Source organism: Pan troglodytes, chromosome 2, assembly GCF_028858775.2.
Source record: "Pan troglodytes isolate AG18354 chromosome 2, NHGRI_mPanTro3-v2.0_pri, whole genome shotgun sequence".
In the NCBI taxonomy this organism is placed as follows: domain Eukaryota; kingdom Metazoa; phylum Chordata; class Mammalia; order Primates; family Hominidae; genus Pan; species Pan troglodytes.
The window spans coordinates 123,820,038-123,839,988 of record NC_086015.1 but is presented as its reverse complement, the minus strand read 5'-3'; the positions used below and the strand labels follow the sequence as shown (position 1 = coordinate 123,839,988).

The following is a 19,951-nucleotide window of genomic DNA, read 5'->3' as shown; positions in this document are numbered from 1 at the left end:
GCAATTCATAGCAGATCAACCCTGCTCCCAGGAAGGAGAAAATGACACTTAATACCACTGCCTGCATTTTCCTGGCTAACCAGAGGCCCTGAGTCTGTCCATGTGACAAATACATAACCAGCACGTCACAAAGCCAGCACACTAAGCATATCTACAACCAAGGATTCTCACAGAGTCTACTTCACTCCCCTGCCACCTCCACTAGAACAAGTGTTGGTATTCATGGCTCATCACAGGGCTCTGCAGACAATCCCAGGCACCAGCCCAGAGCCTGATGGCCCCACTGGGTGGCTAAAACCAAAAGAACAATAACAATCACTGCAGTCCAGTTCCCAGGAAGGCCCTTCCCTAGGGGAAAGGAGAAAGCACAACATCAAGGGGACTACCCCATGGGACAAAAGAATCAGCAGGCCTTGAGTTTTTGTTTTTTCCACTGGTGGATATTTCCTCACAGCAGAGACACAATTGCAGTGCTGGGTACAGTACCTATACCCCAAGTCTGAACCTATACCCCAACAGGCAGGTGGCCTCTGTGATCATGAAGGGCCTTGAGAAGAGGTCCTTGTTCCCCTCTGGCACTCCACTGCAGACACAGCTGAGGCTTCCCCAACAGGAATGCAACATGGAGGCACCTATAGACAGCATTTCTGGAACAATCCAGAGTGAGTGCAGCCCCACAGGAGGACCACACTCCAGATTCAGGCCTGCATGAGTCACAATTCCTACCTACCTACAGATGAAAAGAGGTACTTGTCCAATCTGAATAGCTGAAACACCAAGATAGGAGTGAGGCTGTGAGGTGAACAGTTTTCTTGATGACCTGGCAGGGGAACTGAAGTAACTCCCACTCTTCATCTTGATAAAACCCCAGTACATCTAATTCAGAGCTCCCTCAGCCACCCTCATCAAGGCTGGGACCTTGGCCCTTCATTGGATATTACATCTACCTACCCACCTTAGTCATAACTGTTGCATACCCAGGGTTACCTCCCTGATGGCCTTAAGCCTGAATCATCAACTCAGTAAATAAAACACCAGGAAAAAATTAAATAAATAAATAAATAAAGTGTACAACACAAGAGAACAAGATAAGTTTCAGGAGATCCCTCCCATTCCAACTCCATAGGAGACAGTGAACTTGCCCACACACCAAAAATATAATTACTACAACCAGCATTGGGGAAATTCAGCACACAAAAACTCTCTCTAACTAAGGATCTCATACAGAGTCTTCACCCCTACAAGCACCAAGAATCAAATTCTCACCAACAACCACAAAACAAAAAACGAAAACCACAATCCATTCAAAAATAAATCCAAGAAAAATTTTAGGAAATAGTGTAACCAAATGAGAAGGAACCAGAAAAGTAATTCTGGTAGTATGACAAATCATGGTTTTATAACACCCCCAGAAGATCACACTAGCTCCCCAGCAAGAGATCAAAACCAAGAAGAAATCTCTGAATTGCCAAATAAAGAATTCAGCAGGGTTGATTATTAAGCTACTCAAGGAGATACCAGAGAAAGGTGAAAACCAACTTAGAGAAAATTTTTTTTAAATACAGGATATAGATAAAAATTCTCCAGAGAAACAGATGTCATAAAGAAAAAACCAATCACAACTTCTGGAAATCAAAGATACACTTAGAGAAATACAAAATGTACTGGAAAGTTGCAACAATAGACTAGAACAAGCAGAAGAAAGAACTTCACAGCTTGAAGACAAGGCTTTCAAATTTACCCAACAGACAAAGAAAAAAGAATTTAAAAAAGTGAACGAAACCTCCAAGAAATTTGGGATTATGTTAAATAGCCAGACCTAAGAATAATTGGTGTTCCTGTGGAAGAAGAGAAATATGAAAGTTTGGAAAACTTATTTGAGGGAATAATTGAGGAAAACTTCCTGGCCTTGCTAGAGATCTAGACATCCAAATACAAGAACCTCAAAGAACGCCTGGAAAATTTACCCAAAAAGATTTATCATGTAGGCACAGAGTCATCAGGTTATCTAAAGTCAAGACAAAGGGAAGAATCAAGAACTGTGAGACGAAAGCACCAGGTAACCTATAAAGGAAAACCTTTCAGATTTACAGCTGATTCCTCAGCAGAACTCTTACAAGCCAGAAGGGATTGGGGTTCTATCTTTACCCTCCTTAAACAAAATAATTGTCAGCTAAGAATTTTGTATCCAGCAAAACTAAGCTTCATAAATGAAGGAGAGGTAAAGTCTTCTTCAGACAAATAAGTGCTGAGAGATTTGCCACTACCAAGCCTGTGCTACAAGAAATGCTAAAAGGAGTTATAAATCTTGAAACATAACCTCAAAGTACACAAAAACAGAATGACCTTAAAGCATGAGTCTCACAGAGCCTATAAAACAATAACACAATGAAAAAAAAACTGAAGTATTTAGGCAGTAACTAGCATGATGAATAGAACAGTACCTCACATCTCAATACTAACACTGAATGTAAGTGCCCTAAATGTTCTACTTAAAAGATACAGAGTAGCAAAATGAATAAAAATCCACCAACCAAGTATCTGCTGTCTCCAAGAGACTCACCTAACACATAAGGATTCACATAAACTTAAGGTAAAGGGGTGGAAACAAAATTCCATGCAAATGGAAACCAAAAATGGGCAGGAGAAGCTATTCTTATATCAGACAAAACTGACTTTAAAGCAACAATAGTAAAAAAAAAAAGACAAAGAGGGGCATTATATAATGATAAAAGGATTAGTCAAGCAGGAAGATATCACAATCCTAAATATATATATGCACCTAACACTGAAGGTCCCAAATTCATAAAACAATTACTAGTAGACCTAATAAATGAGATAGATGGGAACAATAACAGAGGTAGGGTGGGGAGGACTTCAATACTACACTGACAGCAGTAGACAGGACATCAAGACAGAAACTCAACAAAGAAACAATGGACTTAAAGTATACCCTAGAACAAATGGACTTAGCAGATATTTACAGAACATTCTACCCAACAACTACAGAACATACTTTCTTTTCTTCAGCACATACAACATTCTCCAAGATGGACCATATGATAGGCCACAAAACAAGGCTCAATAAATTTAAGAAAATCACAATCATATCAAGTATCCTCTCAGACCACAGTGGAATAAAACTGGAAATTAACTCCAAAAGGAAACCTCAAAACTATACGAATACATGGAAATTCAATAATCTGCTCTTGAATGATCTTTGGGTCAAAAATGAAATCAAGACAGAATTTAAAAATTCTTTGAACTGAATGATAATAGTGACACAACTGGCTTATCAAAACTTCTGGGATACAGCAAATGTGATGCTAAGAGGAAAGTTCATTAGCATTAAATACCTACATCAAAAAGTCTGAAAGAGCACAAATAGACAGTCTAATGTCACAGCTTAAGGAACTAGAGAAACAAGAACAAAACAAACCCAAACCCAGCAGAAGAAAAGAAATAACAAAGAACAGAGCAGAAATAAATGAAACTGAAACAAACAAACAAAATACAAAAGACAAATAAAATAAGAAGGTGATTCTTTGAAAAGATAAACAGAATTGATAGACCATTAGCGAGACTAACCAAAAAAAAGAAGAGAGAAGATCCAAATAAGCATAATTAGAAACTAAACAGGAGATATACTACCAATACCACAGAAATAAAAAAGATCATTCAAGGCTACTGTGAACACCTTTAGGCACACAAACTAGAAAATCTAGAGAAGATTAATAAATTCCTGGAAATATACAACGCTCCTAGATTAAATCAGGAAGAAATAGAAACCCTGAATGGACCAATAACAAGTAGCAAGATCAAAACAGTAATTTAAAAACTGCCAACAAAAAAAGTCCAAGACCAGATGGATTCATAGCTGAATCTATCAGATGTTCAAAGAAGAATTGGAACCAATCTTACTGAAAGTACTCCAAAAGATAGAGAAAGAGGGAATCCTCCCTGAATTATTCTATGAAGCCAGTATCACCTAATACCAAAACCAAGAAAGGACATAAAGAAAAAAGAAAACAGACCAATATCCCTGATGAACATAGATGCAAAAATCCTCAACAAAATACTAGCTAGCTGAATCCAACAACATATCAAAAAGAAATACATCATGATTAAGTGGTTTTCTACCAGGCATGCAAGGATGGTTTAACATCTGCAAGTTGATAAATGTAATACACCACATAAACAGAATTAAAAACAAAAATTATATGATCATCTCAATAAGTGCAGAAAAAAACATTTGACAAAATCTAGCATCGTTTTATGATAAAAACCTTCAGCAAAATTGACATAGAAGGGACATACCTCAATGTAATAACAGCCATCTATGACAAACCCACAGCCCACATAATACTGAATGGGGAAAAGTTGAAAGCATTCCCTCTGAGAACTGGAACAAGACAAGGATACCCACTCTCACTGCTCCTTTCCAACACAGTACTGGAAGTCCTAGCCAGAGCAATCCGACAAGAGAAAGAAATAAAGGTATCCAAATCAGTAAAGAGGAAGTCAAACTGTCACTGTTTGCTGACAATATGATCATTTACCTTGAAAACCCTAAGGACTCATCCAAAAAGCTCCTAGATCTGATAAATGAATTCAGTAAAGTTTCAGGATACAAAAATCAATGTACACAAATCAGTAGTACTGCCATGCACCAGCAATGACCAAGCTGAGAATCAAATAAAGAACTCAGTCTCCTTTGCAACAGCTGCAAATAAAATAAAATAAAATAAAATAAAATAAAATAAAATAAAATAAAATAAACTGCTTAGGAATATACCTAACCAAGGAAGTGAAAGATCTCTACAAGGAAAACTACAAAACACTGCTGAAAGAAATTATTGATGACACAAACAAATGGAAACACATTTCACGTTCATAAATGGGTAGAATCACTATTGTGAAAATGACTATACACCAAAAGCAATCTACAGATTCAATGTAATTCCCATAAAAATACCATCATCATTCTTTACAGAACTAGAAAAACAATCATTAATTCCATATAGAACAAAAAAGAGCCCACATAGCCAAAGCAAGACTAAGTAAAAATAACAAATCTGGAGGCATCACATTGCCTGACTTCAAACTATACTACAAGGCTATACTTACTAAAACAGCATGGTACTGCTATAAAAATAGGCACATAGATCAATAGGACAGAGTAGAGAACCCAGAAAAAAAGCCAAATACTTAACAGCCAACTGATCTTTGACAAAGCAAACAAAAACATAAAATGGGAAAGGACATCCTATTCAACAAATGGTGCTGGGATAATTGGCAAGCCACATGTAGAAGAATGAAACTGGATTCTCATTTCTCACATTATACAAAAATCAACTCAAGATGGATCAAAGACTTAAATCTAAGACCTGAAACCATAAAAACTCTAGAAGATAACATCAGAAAAACTCTTCTAGACATTGGCTTAGGCAAAGAGTTTATGACCAAGAACCCAAAATCAAATGCAACAAAAACAAAAATAGATGGGACCTAATTAAACTAAGAAGCTCTGCACAGTAAAAGACATAATCAGCTGACTAAACCCACAGAGTCGAAGAAAATATTTGCAAACTATGTATCTGACAAAGAACTAATATCCAGAATCTACAAGGAACTCAAACAAATCAGCAAGAAAAAGACAAATAGTACTATCAAAAAGTTGGCAAAGGACATGAATAGACAATTCTCAAAGGAAGGTATACAAATGGCCAAGAAACTTATGAAAAAATGCTCAACATCACTAATGCAGGGAACTGTATCACAAATGCAGGGAAATGCAAATTAAAACAACAATGAGATGCCACCTTACTCCCGCAAGAATGGCCATAATTTAAAAGTCAAAAAATAATAGATGTTGGTGCGGATGTGGTGAAACGGGAACATTTTACACTGCTGGTGGGAATGTAAATTAGTACAACCATTATGGAAAACAGTACGGAGATTCCTTGAAGAAATAAAAGTAGAACTACCATTTGATCCAATAATCCCACTACTAGGTATCTACCCAGAGGAAAAGAAGTTATTATATAAAAAAAGACACTTGCACCCACATTTATAGCTGCACAATTTGCAATTGCAAAAATATGGAACCAGCCTAAATGCCCATCAACCAACAAGTGAATAAAGAAAATGTGGTATATATACACCATGGAATACTACTCAGCCATAAAAAGGAATGAAACGATGGCATTTGCAGTAACCTGGATGAAGTTGGAGAGCATTATTCTAAGTGAAGTAACTCAGGAATGGAAAACCAAATATCATATGTTCTCACTTTTAAGTGGGAACTAAGCTATGAGGATGCAAAGGCATGAGAATGATACAATGGACTTTAGAAACTCACGAGCAGAGTGAGGGCAGGCAGGGTGGGAAGGGGATGAGCGATAAAAGAGTACACATTGGAGCTGGGTGTGGTAGCTATTGTCTATAATCCCAGCAGTTTGGGAGGCCAAGGTGGGTGGATCAATTAAGGCCAGGAGTTCAAGACCAGCTTGGCCAACTTGGTGAGACCCCATCTCTACTAAAAATACAAAAGTGAGGAGGGTGTGTTGATGCAACCCTGTAATCCTAGCTACTTGGGAGGCTGAGGCATGAGAATCACTTGAACTTGGGAGGTGGAGGTTGCAGTGAACCAAGATAGTGCCACTGCACTCCAGCCTGGGTGACAGAGTGAGACTCTGTCTCAAAAAACAAAAACAAAAACAAAAAAACAAAAAAAATTAGGTCCAGTGTACACAGCTCATGTGATGTGTTCACCAAAATCTCAGAAATCACCACTAAAAAAAGTATCCATGTAGCCAAAAACCATTTGTTCCCCCAAAAACTATAGAAATAAAAATTTAAAAATAATAATAATAATTCAGTGGCTCAAACAAGATAAAAGTTTCTGATTCTGGGGAAAATGGAGTAAACATACCTTATGCTGAATACGGCTATTTGAGGACTCCAAAAATTATATGGTAGCTGGTGATTGGCAAAGAAGAGCAGAATTTAAAGTACCATAAAACTTATGGTGGGTTTACCATTTTTTCCCCTTTACATACTCAGGCTGAACTCTAAGCAACACAAAATTTATTTATTTATTTATTTGTTTATTTATTTACTGATGTATTTTGAGACAGAGTCTCTCTCTGTTGCTCAGGCTGGAGTGCAGTGGCATGATCTCGGCTCACTGCAACCTCCACCTCCCAGGTTCAAGTGATTCTCCTGCCTCAGCCTCCTGAGTAGCTGGGACTACAGGTGCCCGCCACCATGCTTTGCTAATTTTCGTATTTTCAGTAGAGATAGGTTTCCCCAGGTTGGCCAGGCTGGTCTAGAACTCCTGACCTTAGGTGATCCGCCCGCCTTGGCCCAAAGTGCTGGGATTAGAGGCGTGAGCCACATGCCCGGCCAAAGCAACACAAAATCTAAATGTGGGCATTTGCATGGGCAGAGGGATCTCCAGGACAAGCCCTCTAGTCCTGGCTCAAGGAGCAGGGAGGGTCTCCTAAGGCTCAGAAAGTGTGGGAAAAGCACGTTTTTCTTTTTTTCTTTTCTCCACTCTCTCATACTCAACTCCTAGGAAATTCCATGGTGGCATGGCAGTGTCAGCAATAGTGGTGACAGTGGGGCCTACAAGAGTCTAAAATGCTAAGAGAGGGAAACTTTCCTCTGATAGAAGAGCTGTGATCCTCAGAGGGTGAGACAAACCTCCATCTCTTTTTTCTTCTTTCTGTCTTTCTGTGCTTGGCTCTGGATATCAGTGTAGTTGCAAAAAGTTCATGTACCATTGAGTGAATAAAAATAACCCCAACTTTCTGGTTGCAGAACCAAAAAGGGAGCCCCAGATAATCAGAAAGTACTAGGGAGATTTCTATAAAGGAGGAGATCAGGAAACAGCTCTACAAAATTGCTCCTGGGCTCACTTCCAAGTGGCACATGCACGGATCTGACCCTAAACAGCATACCATTGATTTTAAGAACTGAAGTACACATACAGTATAAAACATTGCCAAGGTCCCAGACTAGCCACTGTGTGGTACGAATGCAAGACAGATTTGAATAGCACTGAAAAGGCTCTGAAATAAGAAATTACATTGAAACCACAGAAAGCTGGCTGGAACTTGTACCTGAACCCATCGGTTGATTGTCTGTTAAAACAAAACAAATACCCAGAATTCTATGTCATAATATTCAAAATGTCCAGGATACAATTCAAAAGCAATCAGCATATGAAGAACCAGGGAAATCTCCATCTTGCATGGGAAAAGATAATCATCAGATATCAATGCCAAGATGACATACATGTAGGATTTATCTGATAAAGTTTTTTGTTGTTGTTTTGTTTTTAGATTTAGGGAGTACAAGTGCAGGTTTGTTACATGGATATATTGCATGATGCTGACACTGAGGTTTGGGGTTCTAATGATCCCATAGCCCAAATACTGAGCACAATAACCAATAGGTGGTTTTTAATCTTTTATCCCTCCCTACTCCCCTTCTGGAATATCCAGTGTTTAGTATGCCCATCTTTGTGTCCATGTGTACCCAAGGTTAACTTCCACTTATAAGGTATTTGATTTTCTCTCTGTCTTTTTTTTTTAAATGGAGTCTCATTCTGTCACCCAGGCTGGAGTGCAGTGATGCAATCTCGGCTCACCGCGGCTTCCACTACCTCCTGGGTTCAGGTGATTCTCCTACCTCAGGCTCCTGAGTAGCTGGGACTACAGGTGCGTACCACCACACCTGGCTAATTTTTGGATTTTTAGTAGAGACAGGGTTTTGCCATATTGGCCAGGCTGATCTTGAACTCCTGACCTCAAGTGATCTGCCTGCTTCTGCCTCCCAAAGTACTGGGATTAAAGGCGTGAGCCACCACTCCCAGCCTGGTTTTCTATTTCTGCATTAGTTCACTTAGGATAATGGCTTCCAGCTACATCCATGTTGCTGCAAAGGACATACGTTGATTTTTTATTATGGTGTGCATTATTCCGTGGTGCATATGTACTACATTTTCTTTATCCAACCCACTATTGATGGACACTTAGGTTGATTATGTGTCTTTGCCATTATAAGTAGCACTGCAATGAGCATAAAAGTGCAAATGCCTTTTTGGTAGAACGATTTATATTCCTTTGAGTATGTACCCAGTAATGGGATTGCTGGGTTGAATGGTAGTTCTGTTTTAAGTTCTTTGAGAAATCTCCAAACTCCTTTCCACAGTGGCTGAACTAATTTGCATTCCTATCAACAGTGTATAAGTGTTCTATTTTCTCTGCAACCTGGCCAACATCTGTTATTTTTTGACTTTTTAATCATAGCCATTCTGACTGGTTTAAGACAGCATCTCATTGTGGTTTTGATTTGCATCTCACTGATGCTTAGTGATTTGAGCATTTTTTCATATTTGTTGGCCACTTGTATGTCTTCTTTCAAGAAGTATCAGTTCTTGTTCTCTGCCCACTTTTTTAATGGGATTATTTTTTCCCTGCTGATTTATTTGAGTTCCTTATAGATTCTGATATTAGTCCTTTTTCAGATGCATAGTTTGCAAGTATTTTCTCCCATTCTGTATGTTGTTTACTCTGTTGATAATTTATTTTGCTGTGCAGAAGTTCTCTAGTTTAATTAGGTCCCAATTTTCCATTTTTTTGGTTGCATTTGCTTTTGAAGATTTAGTCATAAATTCTTTGCATAAGCCAATGTCTAGAAGAGTATTTCCTAGGTTTTCTTCTAGGATTTTTATAGTTTGAGGTCTTATCCTAGGTTTTCTTCTAGGATTTTTATAGTTTGAGGTCTTATGTTTAAGTCTTTAATCCATCTTGAGTTAATTTTTGTATGCAGTGAGAGGTAATGATCCAATTTCATTCTTCTGCATATGGTTAGCCAATTTTCCCAGCACCATTTATTGAATAAGTTATCCTTTGCTCACTACTTTTGTCAAGCATGTTGAAGATAAGTTGGTTGTAGGTGTGTGGCTTTATTTCAGGGGTCCCTATTTCTATACCATTTGTCTATATGTTTGTTTTGTTTTGTTTTTAACAAGTACCATGCTGTTTTGGTTACTGTAGCCTTGAAGTATAGTTGGAAGTCAGGTAATGTGATGTCTCTGGCTTTATTTTTTAAATTAGGCTTGCCTTGGCTATTCAGGCTGTTTTTTGGTTCCACATGAATTTCAGAATAGTTTTTTCTAAATCTGTAAAATATGACCTTGGTAATTTGATAGGAACACATTGAATCTGTAGACTGCTTTGGGGAGTATAAACATTTTAACAATATTGATCTCCAATTCATGAGCATAGAATGCTTTTCATTTGTTTGTATCATCTATGATTTATTTCAGCAATGTTTTGTAGTTCTCCTTGTAGAGATCTCTCACCTCCATGGTTAGATGTATTCCTAGATATTTTATTTTTGTGTGTGTGTGTGTGTGGGGGCCATTGTAAATCAAACTTCATTCTTTAAAAAAAAAGAAGAAGAAGAAGAAGTAGAGATGGGGTCTTGTTATGTTGCCCAGGCTAATTTCAAACTCCTAGGCTCAAGTGATCCTCCCATTGTGGCTTCCCCAAGTGCTGGGATTACAGGTGTGTGCCACTGTGCCTGGCCTTGGATCGTGTTCTTGATTTGGTTCTCAGCTTGAACATTACTGGTGTATAGAAATGTTACTGATTTTCGTATGTTGATTTTGTATCATAAGACTTTGCACATCAAAAAGTTAATTCACTGTGATCAAGTGAATTTATTCCCGGGATGTAAGGAAACATACACAGACCCATAAATGTGATTCACCACATAAATAAAATTTAAAAATGATATGATCATCTTAATAGATGTAGAAAAATGTTCAATAAAATCCAACATCCCTTCATGATATTTAAAAAAACCCTCAACAAATTAGGCTTCAAAGGAATATATCTCAAAATTATAAGAGCTGCCTATGACAAACCCACAGCCAACATCATACTGAATGGGCAAAAGCTGGAAATATTCCTCCTAAGAACTGGAAAAAGGCAAGGACGTACACTCTCACCACTTCTTTTCAATATAGTGCTAGAAGTCCTAGCCAGAACAATCAGGCAAGAGAAAGACATAAAAGGCATCCAAATAGGAAAAGAGGACGTCAAGTTATCTCTCTGCTGATGCTATGATGTTATACTTGGAAAACTCTAAAGAGTTCACCAAAAGATTACTAGACCTGATAAAGATTTTTAAAGTAGCAATTATGAAAATGCTCCAAGAAGTAAGAGCAGATACTCTCAAAATGTAAAAAAATCATAAAGTCTCAGCAAAGAAATTGAAGATATAAAGAAGAAATAAATGAAAAATTTAGAACTAAAACACACAAAACTGAAAAAGAAAGCGATCAGTGAGCTCAACAGATAAAACTTATACTTTTTTCTAACTTAGATGACCTGAAGACACATCAATAAAATTTACCCAAAGTGAACAACAGAGAGAAGAATTGTTTTAAAAAATGAATAGAGCGTCAGGGACCTGTGGGATGATACCAAAAGATCTAGCATTTATGTTGTCAGAGTTCCAAAAAGGGAGGATAAAGAGAGCAGCACAAAAAAAAGTATTTAAAGATATAATGGCTTAGAAATCTCCAAATTTGGTGAAAGACATAAATCTACAGACTCAAGAAGCTCAGCAAACTACAATTGGATAAACTCAAAGAAATCCATGCCCAGACACATTGTAAGCAAACTTATAAATCAACAACCACAACAAAACTCATCTGAAGTTGACCAGAAGAAAATGACACATTATTTATAGACTACAACAATTCAAATGGCTGTGGAATTCTCGTTAGTAACTATAGAAGACAAAGGGAAGTGAAACATTTTAGTGCAACAAGGAAAAACACTGTGAAACCACAATTTTATATGCAGTAAAAATATCCTTCAAGAAAGCAGGCAAAATAAATTTAAAAAATTCTGATGAAGTAAAACTAAGAGCCAGAAGAACTGCTTTAAAATTATTGTTAAAGAAAGTCCTTCAGACAGAAGGAAAATGCTACCAGAAGGAAACTTGAGACATTATTAATGAAGAGAGAGCAACAAAAATGGTAAATATATAGGTAAATACAAGAGACTATTCTTCTCCTCTTGAGTTCTTAAAAAGTTTTTGACTACTGAAAGTAAAAAATGAGAAAATATCTAGAACTGAACAAGAATGAAAAATACAACATATCAAAATTTTTAGATACACTGAAAGCATTGCTTAAAGAGATTTATAGTATTAAATGCTTATATTAGCTAAGAAGAAAGTTCTCAAATTAATAATCTAAATTTTCACTTTGAGAAACCCAAAAAAGATGAGCCAAATAAACCAAAACCTAGCACAAGGAAGAAAAAAATAAAGATAAGAGCAAAAATCAATGAAATTGAAAATTGAAAACCAATAGAAAAAAATCAACAAAATCAAAAGCTCAATAAAACTTATAAGCCTTTATTTAGTCAGACTGGCAGTGCAAGAGAGAGAGAAAATAAGGGAAAGAGAAATTACCAATATCATAAATGAATATAAAGGATGGAATATGACTATAGACCTTGTAGACATGAAAATGATAATAAAGGAATACTACAAACAATAAAACCCTACACACAAAAATTCAACGACTTAGATGAAATGGACTAATTTCTCAAAATTCACAAACTACAAAACTCATCCAAAATGAAATAAATAACTGGATTGTACTATAGCTATTAAAGAGACTAAATTTACAGTTTAAAGTCTTGCAAAAAAGGAAGCCCCAAGCCCAGATGGTTCCACTGGCTAATCTGCAAAATGTTTAAAGGAGAAATAACATTGTTTCTACGCAATTTCTTTCAGAAAATAGAAGATGAGGGAATACTTTCCAACTTACTTTATGAGGCCAGCATTATCCTGATACAAAAAGCAGACAAAAATAGTACTAGACAAGAAAACTTGAGACCAATATAGCCCATAAATAGAAACACAAAAACCCCAACAAAATGTTAGCAAATTGAATCCAGCAATATATTTAAAAAAAAATAGGCACTACAATCAAAGGAGTTTATCCTGGTAATTGCAGTGTTGGTTCAATATTTGAAAATGGTTCGATATAATCCTTCATGTTAATACCAAAAACAGCCTTAAGAAAATGAAAAGACCTTGAAAACGATTCACATGTTTTTAAAAGAAAAGAAAATGAAAGGGCAAACAAACCACAGACAGAAAGAAAACATGTGCAAAACAAAACATATATCTGACAAAAAAATTGCATTCAGAATATATAAAGAATTCTCAAGACTTTACAAAGAGAAATTAGACGGAAGATTTGAACAGATATTTTACCAAAGAAGATATATTGATGGCCCACAAGCACATGAAAAGATGCCCTAAATTCTTAGTCATTAGGGAAATTATAACTACAATTTACCTGCTAGGTGGGCTGAAATTAAAAAGGCTGACAATACTAAGCCTTGGTGAATGTGGAGCAATTAGAATTGTCACACATTGTTAGCAGCAATACAAAATGATATAGCCACTTTGAGAATCAGTTTGGCAGTTATTTAAACAGTTAAATATACACTTACCATATGGGCTGGCAATTTCACTCCCAGATATTTACCCAAGAAAAACAAAAACATGTCCACACAAAACTTGTATGCCATGAATATTTATGGCATAAGCATTCATAATAGCCAAAAATGTTAACAATGCAAATGTCCACCATCTAATGAACAGATCATCAAAATATAGTACATCCATGTAATGGAATACGACTCAGCAATTAAGATGAATGGACTAATGATACATGTAATAATGTGGCTGAATCTCAAATATATCATGCAAAACGAAAGGAACTAGTCACAGAAGACAACATACTGTGTAATTCCATATATAAGAAATTCTAGAAAAGCAAAGACTATAGCAACCTGAAGCAGCTCAGTGGCTCCCTGTGGGAAAGGATGGACTGCAAAAGGGCAGAAGGGAACTTTTTGAGGGTGATAGAAGTGTTTTAAAACTGGAGGCCAGGTGCAGTGGCTCACGCCTGTAATCCCAGAACTTTGGGAGGCCGAGGCAGGTAGATCACTTAAGGTCAGGCATTCGAGACCACCCTGGCCAACATGGTGAAATCCTGTTTCTATTAAAAATACAAAAAAATTAGCTGGGCATGGTGGTGCACGCCTGTAGGTCCCATATACTCGGGAGGCTGAGGCAGGAGAATTGCTTGAACTCAGGAGGTGGAGGTTGCAGTGAGCCAAGATCACACCACTGCACTCCAGCTTGGGTGACAGAGTGAGACTCAGTCTCAAAAAAAAGCAAAGGTGTTTTAAAACTGGATTGTGGGATGTGGTTGCAAGATTATATACATTTACTACAACTCATTCACTTATAAACTTAAAATGGGCCAGGCGCAGTGGCTCACACCTGTAATTCTAGCACTTTGGGAGGTCAAGGTGGGTGGATCATCTGAGGTCATGAGTTTGAGACCAGTCTGTCCAACGCAGTGAAACCCCATCTCTACTAAAAATACAAAACAAATTAGCCGGGTGTGGTGGCACACGACTGTAGTCCCAGCTACTCAGGAGGCTGAGGTGGGAGAATCGCTTGAACTTAGGAGGCGGAAGTTGCAGTGAGCCAAGATCCCACCACTGCATTGCAGCCTGGGAGACAGAGTGAGACTGTCTCAAAAAAACAAAAAACAAAAACTTAAAGTGGGTGCATTTATTACATGTAAATCATGCCACAATACAGATGTAAACATCAAAATGAAGATTAACTGAAGATATTTTCAGAGAGAATGCAATGCCAGCTGCTGTGAACTGAGAAAAACTCTGGGGAGTTCTTGACGCTAAGGGAGGGGAATCTCAGATGAAGCATAGGCATGCACGAAAGAATGGAGAGCACTGGAAAGCGTAAATATGGGGTTCAGTATAAAAGAATATTGACTGTTTAAAACAATACCAATGCATACGTAGGAATAAAATACATGGTAACAATAGCACAAACTGTGGGAGTGAGGTAAAGGCAGTTAAACTGCTGGAAAGGTACTTGCCTTATTTAGGAAGTGGTAAACCCAAAAGTATTCATTTAAATTAGACTTAATACATGAAGGACGCATATTGTTATCTCTAGCATAACTACTATAAGAATTATGGAAGAATGTATAACTGAAAATCAAATGAAAGAGAAAAATGGAATATTAAATAACGTTTTCATAATCCAGAAGGCGGCAAGAAATGAGAAATAAAGGAACCAAGTACAAGAGGACAAATAGAAAACAAATAGCAAGATGTTATACCATTAAAATTAATTATTTTAAATGTAAATGGTCTACAATTCAATTAAAAGACAAAGTTGACCAGACTGAATAAAAAAACAAAACCCAGATGTATGCAATTTCACGGTCACAGATTAAATAGAGAAATGTTGAAAATGGAATGTTAAATGTCATTTAACACTAATCAAAGTAAATCTGGTGTAGTTATATTAATATTAAAGTAGATACTGAGGCGAGAAGTATTGCCAGAGATTTAAAGGGACATTTCATAAAGGGGCATTTTATAATTTCATAATGATAGAAAGATATTAAAATATTACTCATTTCTATCTTCCTTTCTTGTGTTACGTACTACAATTATCTAACAATAGAATAACTACCTTCAGGTAAGATGATTATTCCAAAGTGCCTTGTCATTCAAATGCAAAGACATGATGAAACCAATTTTTAAAAAATTGTTACATATCCATGCCTCCCATTAGACCTTTAAGAAGGACACCTTTGAAAATGTTAGGACTATACTGAAAAGGTTAGGACCTTTGCTGATCACCAAAGATTTTAATTGTGCTTATAGAATTAACATGTGTAAAATACTCATTGTATCTGTTCTGCTTAATATTCTGTTTCTCTTTCTTCTTCATCCTCCTGAAATCATGGGCAGTGAATTCACTCAGAAAACAGGAGTTAGGTAGCACTGCCAAAACAGACCAGTATCATTAGCTTAGTGAAATAGTTCAGGGGTGAGACTTTTATCAGCTATTAAATGTCTTGATAGGAGTTCAGTCATTACCAGTCTTTTAAAAAATAACTTTGCTGTACCTTCATGTTCAGCTAATTTTTTTCTGTAGGCACAGCTAGATCCTAACATATGTTTAAATAGAAAGTAATCAATGTAAAGCTATAGAACATCACATAAATGTCAGGTTCTGTTACTATTCACCGAACTCTGAATGTCATCATTCAGAAACCACATATGGCTCAGTGAGGTGCTTTTGCTCATAAAAACCCTTTTGTTTTTCTCAGGGAGCAGAAGCCGGAGGAAGAGACACTCTCTAAGCATTGAACCAAAAGCTATCCAGATAGAACACTGTGAAGGATAAGCAGAAAGTGTCCGTCGTTCAATGACTTCATTTGAATCAGAACTAACAACCACCACAACAAAGTAGGGGGACAGTCATTTCTAAGCCTTGATGTCTTATAAGCTGGGCAAACTAAAGTGTACCGTAACCATATGTCACACTGAAACTGGGTGATTTGAGATGTGGCAGGGTGCAGGGCCCTCAGAGGAGGGAGTGGTCAGCAAAACCCAGAGGAAGGCTTCTGTGTGGAGAGGATAGGCTGAAGGGAGCTAAAACTTTTGGTCAGCGGAGCAAGAGAAAGCTGGGAAAGCTAGGAAAGAGAGCATAAATACCCTGGCCTCACTTTTCGTTTTCTTTTTTTCTTTTTTTTTTTTTTGAGATGGAGTCTCGCTCTGTGGTCCAGGCTGGAGTGCAATGGCACGTTCTCTGCTCACTGCAACCTCCACCTCCCGGGTTCGAGCAATTCTCCCGCCTCAGCCTTCCGAGTAGCTGGGACTACAGGCGCCTGTCACCATGCCCGGCTAATTTTTGTATTTTTAGTAGAGATGGGGATTTTACCATGTTGGCCAGGCTAGTCTGGAACTCCTGACCTCAGGTGATCCACCCACCTCGGCCTCCTAAAGTGCTGGGATTATAGGCATGTGCCACCGCGCCCAGCCAGGAAAGAGATTTTCAATTAGTTCGGCCTGGCTCTTTTCCCTCCTCCTTTTTCCTTCTGCCAGGAGTCCCCATTGGCTGAATACAACTGGAAACCGGAAGTCAAGTTGGGCTAGCCTCCATACACACAAAGTAAGATTGAAAAGGCTAGTCTCTGCCAGAGGGGACCTGGAGGAGCATAGGGAAGCTATCTAGCACAGGATTGTTGCTGCAATGTTTAGGAAAAAAGACACCACCATCTGAGCTTAAATCACAGCTTGTCATAAACTGTGTGCTGTATGACTTTGTGGAAGCCACTTGGCTGCTCTAAGCCATGACAATGTCTTATTCTGTTAAAATGAGGGAAATAATATCTCTGTGAGATTCACAGAGTTATTGTGAGGATAAGGTCAGTATGTGTAACATTTAGCCCAGTGCCTGGCACACAGTAAGTGCTAGATACCTGGTAAATTACTTTCCCTCCTCCATAAAACCTATTCCCTGCTTGCCTTTTTAAAACCAAGCCTAGATATCGACTTTCTTTTTCAGTGTTAGCATGCATTAGAGAAATCCTCTTATTTCTACAAGCCCTGGGCAAGTTTCAGGATCATTTCTATATCAGATATAGCACAGTAATAATTGCATTAAGTCAGGATATTACTTAGGCAGAAAGCGTTTATTTTTTAATTCTTCAGAAATGCTGCACATACTGCAGGGACTAATTTGACTCTTAGCAAATAATTCAGCATAAATTGCCACCTATTTACCAGAAGCCACATTTTATTTCCTAGGACATCTAGACATTAGACATCAGCTGTGCCCTATATGTTTGTTTCAGGTAATGAGATTCCCCCAGCATGCAGAAAATTTTCACTCCTTTGCCATTTGGGGAAGCTCAAAAGATTTACTATAAGTCAGTTGCTCGTTCCAAGGATTAGAGCATTTTTACTTGTAAAACTGCACACCAATTTGCAATGTCATTTCCAAGTTCTGATGGAAAGTCTCTAATGTATTTCTCTTCTCATTTAATGTTTTTATCCATTATCCTCTAGGCTGGAATATTTTCTGTTATCCTATTCACCCAGAGTAATTCCAAAACAATGGAGGCAAGGCCTCTAGAGGCATCTGGACCGTGTCCAGGATGCAGGCTTTCTCTGTGGTGCTCTGATGACAAGGGGAAAAAATCAAGGACGTTGAGCGCAGTTTTGAAAAAGTCTCACAAAATGATCATAATGCTTAAATGTGTATCCACTTTCTACTTTACTAAGTAACTTCATAGCCATTATCTCAACTGAGGTGGGACAGGAAAAATTACCTGCTTGCTCTTAACAGATGAGTAAACCAGTTCTACAAGATGTTAAGTAGTTTGCCCAGGGCCTTCCAATAATTTGGGTTGGCAAAGGATGAGAATATAGGTCTTGAAATTATTCTAAAGTGCTTATCCAGGAATGAAAAAGTAAACTTACTAAATTGACGTCCTAGAGTCACTTAATGACTGCCTGTTGTCTGTAAAAGAATAAAATAAAGACTACCTACCAGAGCTTTAACATCAAAAAAGAAAGCAGAGCACCTGTAGTCCCAGATACTTGAGAGGATCACATGAGCCAGGAGTTGGAGGCTGCAGTGAGCAGTGACCACAACACAGCATTTCAGCCTGGGTGACAGAGCAAGACCCTGTCATCAGTTAAAAAACAAAAACAAAACAAAACAAAAAAATCACTGACTAGTTTGCTGAGGGGGAAAGTCAGAATTTTGTAAATGCTGTAGAAGTGGAGGGGATTCAAGGTGGTTATGCTAATTAAGCCCTGAAAACTAATGTTCTGAAGAGGACAGACCCAGACCATAAGTCTTACATGACTGGTCAAAACAAGACCCATTGCTCTTCGGATGGGGGAATCTTCAGTTAGGCCCAGTGAGGGTCTCTGTGAGGGCAGGTGGGTCACTAAAAGTTGACATTCCTTTATCAGCTTCAGCAGGTTGCAATAGTTAAGCACAGGATTCACTTTTGACATCTTCACAAACTCTCAAACTTCTCAAACGTTCATCAGAATCCCCTGGAGGGTTTCCTGGGCCCAACCCGAGAGTTTCTAATTCAGCAGGTCTGGAGTAAAACCTCAGAATCTGCAGTTCTGTCAAGCACCCAAATGGTGCTTTGCAGCTGGTTCAGGGTCCATGCTTTGAGAACCACTATCCTAGACACATGATGCTCTAAATAGAGTTTTAATTTGATACCAACCTCCTCTTTAGGATCTAACTACTAAATGACTCCCTCACACCCAGGAAGGACAGTGATTTCTCCTCATAATAGCCTTCATATCCACTTATGGAAGACTTGGCTTTTCTTGCAACAGTAGCTCTCGGAGCACGGAACTATTGTATGGGGGAGTAGGGAAGGCATAAAGAAATTGCTAATAGGATCTAAAGTCAACGCAACTTCATACATTTGTCCGTTCATTTCCCTTCCTTGGGAAGAATCAGTACTGAATGACTTGATTTGCCTTTTTAAAAAATAGCATCATATCCATTGATTCAATCTCATTACATTTAGAATTTGCTTCTATTGCCTTACCCTCCCAGATCAATAACCATATTTTTCTGTGCTCATAACTTTCTCCTATCTTATTTTTGTCAGTTTACAAGCTGCTCTATTTTTTACTATGACTCAGCTTTACAGTTCTCCAAACTGAGAATTCTCCTAGTAAAAATCCAGCGTTCTTCACTTAGACCCTCTTTGCTCCTTTTCTGAGCGCATATCCCTCACTGCCTCATATTAGTTATTTGTGTGCCTGCTTGTGTCTTCCAGTGGATTGGTGTCTATGAGGAGAAGGAGCTTACTGTGAGGTGTTGTTTTCTTCCCAACACCAGTCCAGGCCCTGCTCATACTAGACAATAAACATTGGTTTTGGTCTCTTGGCAGTTTTGAATCAGATATGCCTCAGCTGATTATTTTTAAAATTTTTATTTAGAATCTCATAAGTAAAATTCA

The 19,951-nt window shown here is 37.8% G+C and overlaps 1 long non-coding RNA gene across 2 annotated transcripts in view; it reads left to right on the top strand.

Annotated features, from left to right (window-relative positions):
* Window positions 1–18,410, top strand: part of LOC107970738 (uncharacterized) — a 65,386-nt gene extending 46,976 nt beyond the window's left edge. For both annotated transcript variants that reach the window (XR_001713566.3, XR_001713565.3), the window contains exon 3: window positions 16,274–18,410. This is a non-coding gene — a long non-coding RNA (uncharacterized LOC107970738). The remainder of the gene's footprint in view (window positions 1–16,273) is intronic.
* Window positions 18,411–19,951: the final 1,541 nt, after the last annotated feature.